Consider the following 4,633-nt stretch of genomic DNA (forward strand, 5'->3'; position numbering starts at 1 on the left):
ATATTGCAGCAACCACAATACTGCAATACTGGTCCTCCCAGCCCCTTTCCAGAGCTATTTTTGTTATTTGCTTTTTTTCTTTTTTTTTTAAGGGGGTGGGTGGGTACCAAATTACTCTATTTGAAGGAATGGTACTAACGAAAAAACTTAGGTAGATGTTTTGGTACAACTTATAGAAAAGGTAAAGGAAACTCAAACATGCATGTACTGCCTTGGTGACCAGGGAAGTCACCCATGGCTACAGGAAGCCAGCCTAAAGCTTAGCTCTCGTTGTCACTGTTTCCCAGGGTGTGCTTGTCAAAGAGATAACCCTGCCATGCCAGATTCGGGAGGGCCCCCATCTTTCACAAGTTGGTTACATGGTTACTCAATTCTTTAAAGGATTTCACCTACTCACTCAGGTAATGGGTCTCAATAAAGTCACACAAATGGGGGTCATTTTTGTCAGTGGCCATTTTGTGCAGTTCCAGTAGTGACTGATTTACATTTTTTTCCAAGTGTAGCACACATTCCATTGCATTCAGCCCATTCTCCCAGTCTTCACAGTCTGGTTTCTTGATATCCTGAAGGAAGATGCTGCCACCTCTCTGGTTCTGCAGCTTCATCAGTTTCTCAGCATGTTCCCTCTCCTCAGGAGACTGGTGAAGAAAGTATTTGGCAAAGTTCTTCAAAGCGACATCATCGCTGTCAAAGTAGTCTGACATGGACAGGTGGTGTAGAGCTCCAGGTTGATCTGGCGGTTGATGGCGGCCTCTGAGTCCAAATGGCAGCTCTGGCGCACCTGCGAGGCAGCTGAGGCGATGAGGCTCTGGTGCTGGGGCGGACGTGAAGGACCTTGAGGCAGTGAGAAGGCGGGCTCCCTCCAAGCACTGCTGAAGCAGGAAATCGAGGCGGCTCTCCAGCGAAGACTGTGAATTGTTTTTTGTTTAAGTATATATAAAAGTCTTCTTTACTCACTACTCATTGAATACTTGTGTACTTTCAGTACTATTTCACTTTTAGTCGCCGTATTTGGGAATTTTCCCCACAGCAAGCAATTGTGCAACGCCAGCTGGGTGTCCTACAATTTAATTCAGTTTTGTATCTACCCAGAGTCAACATCAGATCCCACAGGTTAAGGACACAGTCTCACAAGACTGCCCCCCTCCTTCCCCACCTCACTTTAGATACTACTTACCAAGTTCAGCATATTACCTGTACTTCTGAAGGACTGACTGGCTATAAATCAGAGGGTTCCACAACCTCCTCAGGTTTGATTAATTTGCTAGAGTACCTCACGAACTCAGGAAACCAGTTTACTTACTAGATTACCAATTTATTACAAAGGATGTTAAAGGATACAAATGAACAGCCAGATGGAGAAACATGTAGGGCAATGTCCCAAAGGGTTCCAAGTTCAGGAGCTGCTGTCCCCATGGAGTTTGTGGTATGCCACCCTCCTAACACATGGGTGTGTTCTTGTCCACCAACCTGCTTTTCAACCCTCTAATTACCCTAGTTGGTTCCCCTGGCAACCCACCCCCATCCTTAGGTTATCCAGAGGCTTTCCAAAAATTTCCTCACTCACATAAACTCAGGTGTGTTTGAAAGGGTTTGTTATGAATAACAAAATGCAACCATTTTACCTTTATCACTCTAAAACCATTGCAGGAATCAAAGACAAAAACCAAATCAAACAAAAGATGCCCCTACTGCTCTAATCACTTCGGAAAATACAAGTTTTTAGAGCTGAGAGGCAGGAATCACAGACAAGCACCAAAATATATATTTCTTATTATATCTCAATATCACGGGCCACCCCCTAGTTTTTGAACACAGATCCCTTACAGCAAAATGATCATACCTATCAAAGCACTTACATTTGGTGTAACATTTACATTATAGAACAGTTCTGGCAATAGTACTTACTGTTAAATAACAAAAATTCAAACGAGGAAATTTGAAGATCCAGTTGGCTTCATTAAGTGACTCATGAAATGGGCACCATCCAACCTAACAAACAGAAGGAGCTTCATCTAGCTGCAGAAAAGGAAAGGTTTTCAGTTATTTTAAGGCAGAGAGGGAGCAGGAAAAAGGAAATTATTAGCAAAGAATGCATTGTTTTAGGTAAGGCCACTCTCCTAATAGGAACGGAAGGGCCTGTTGGCCGAATACCTCAGCGCTAACCAGGTAATTCCAGGTTGACTCATTAAAGGTTACACTTCTGCGGGAGGTTGTAACTGCAATTAGGTTAGGTATTAAGTCTTGGTTTGCTGATGTGGGGCCTTAACACAAGTGACTCCATTTCAGATCTGTTGTTTATTTTTAACAGAACCAATACAAATATGCCTAACATTTGAAGAAGCCAGTGTGGGGTAGGGATAGATTTAAGGAAACAACTAATTAATTCAACTAATTCATCCTATAAAGCCATTATAAACATCTTCATATTTCATATTCTTGCACTAGTTTATTTTTTTCCCTTGATCTATTGCTATTTATACCTTATGATAAACTTGTGCAGAACTATTTAGCACAGAAATCAGCTTATGGTTAGCTAGATCTAGTTCCTCCTTAGGTATTACATCCCGAGGAGGCTTTAACTTAATCTCGCAATACATTTGATCATGAATATCAGTATTATAGGACGCATTGACATGAGGCAGTTGCATCTTTCCAACAATACCACACTGCCATATGGTCAGTGCAATTCAGCTTCCTTACAGAACAAATCGGTATGGATTACAGAGATGTATGCTTTGTGCTCCCAACAAGATCTACCCTTGCCCACATAGCAGAAATTATTATAAAAAGACAGGTATCATTACAGCTGGCCATGGCTTAGTATTATCTGGGTTAATTCAAGTTAATTGGAGGGAAAAGTCAATCACCCTCCCCATCTCGTAGGCTTGTACTGAGACTGGTTTTCATTGTGTATAAATATAGCAGAGCCCATCTTCCTCCCAAGGGGAGGATACGAGCAGTATTTAGAATAGTTCCTATCCCTGCTAACTATACTGCAGGATATGTTTTATTTCAACTTATTCTGGGGGCAAGCACAGTCATTATACATTGGTGTAAGTTACAAGTGCCGTGCCCACAGAGAACTTCCATAAGCTCACAGGCCTTAAGATTCCCACAGGTCCCACAGGGCCCCTTGAGGCCCAGGGACTAGGATAGAGAACCATTGTTTCCTGGCCACTTCGGCCTCTATCCATATTAAAATAGTCAAGAAGACCTGTCAGGTCAGGCTGCAGGCCCTTTCCCAACCCTGGGTTCTAGCATTACCAAGCATTACTTGTGGAGTCAGCCTGATGCAGTTTCCTGGTGCTTCTTTATCTCTCCAAGCTGCTTCTTATCCTTTACCTTCTGCCTGGAAGAGAACTCCCTCTACTATGCCTGTTCTAGTGAATAAATCTTCTTTCTTTGAATGCTGCTCCTCATTAAAAGCAAACTCTGCTTGTCCCAGAATACCTAGACTGGCATCTATCTCCCCTTTTCTGACTTGTGGGCCATTGTTTAATCCACCATGCACGTTGTTGCTATTGCCTATTAACAGCCTGGGTGCAGTTAGGATACATATTTTGTACCCAAAAATATTGGGCACCCCATAATAGGGTTGGTTGGTCAAAGCCAGCTGTAATTTAGTTTGAGTAGGTCATAAGTCCTCCCACAGCCTTCCTGTCTGAGTGGGACTGTTCCCCAGGGGACCCAGATCCACCACATGATGCCCACTGCTTTAATCCCAGTAGGAGCCCATTGTTTTTCCCCATTCTTCTTATAGCTTTCCATCCACAAAAACCAGGACGATTGTGTTTGTGCATAGCACACCACATTGTGGCATGTTGGGCAGGCTGCCATTGTATTCTGTCTATTATAACCAGGGACCTTTCTAAGCATTTGTTCATCAAGGTTTATAGCTACACGGTAATCAGTCTGCTGGGAGCCCTCCACCACAGGGTCTGAAATTCCAGTAGGAAGCAGTTCTCAGAAATCCCTTCCCAAATGATATCTTTTATAGTATTGATAGATGGAGCCTGAAAAATAGTCACAGATACTGGAACATTATTAGGGCTTGATTTAGTCAGTAACATTGATCCTGCTCATCAAATATATCCTATGACCAGAACGTCTCCCAGACTCAGGTTTGCAGGCTGCCATCTGATGTTGTCAGTATCAAAAGCAGGGGTGGTCTTGGCAAACATAGCTTTGCCCGTCTGGACATCTGGTATAATTATGCTAAGAAATAATATTATTCCCTTTCTCTGAGCCTCTCTTGAGGTTGGATTTCTCTCATTGCATAACCCACTTATACACTCCTTTACTCTTAGCTATTATTTCTCCTTCTCTCATTTGTCATTTATTTTCGTCCAAACTTTTCCACATTTGGAAGGGACATTAAGTTCAGCCACTGTGCTGGCCCAGATTGCTAGCAGCAACACTAGTCTAGCAAGTGCCTCCCCACTCAATTTGTTTCGTGATTGGCTGGATTATTTTAGTGAAGTCTAGTCTCCCTGCCAACTCACGTGCATACACACACACACAAACACACGTATACACAGCGTTAAACTTCTCATATTGCTCCTTAAGGCGTGACAGTTTTGGATATGCCCACAGTCACTCTGGGATGAACTTGCTCTCTTCCTCTCTTTCC

The 4,633-nt window shown here is 42.9% G+C and overlaps 1 pseudogene; it reads right to left on the reverse strand.

Annotated features, from left to right (window-relative positions):
• Window positions 1-260: 260 nt before the first annotated feature.
• Window positions 261-4,633, reverse strand: part of LOC103069085 (ferritin heavy chain-like) — a 4,743-nt pseudogene continuing 370 nt past the window's right edge.

This window comes from Lipotes vexillifer, unplaced genomic scaffold (genome assembly GCF_000442215.2).
Source record: "Lipotes vexillifer unplaced genomic scaffold, Lipotes_vexillifer_v1.1 scaffold220, whole genome shotgun sequence".
Classification (NCBI taxonomy): domain Eukaryota; kingdom Metazoa; phylum Chordata; class Mammalia; order Artiodactyla; family Lipotidae; genus Lipotes; species Lipotes vexillifer.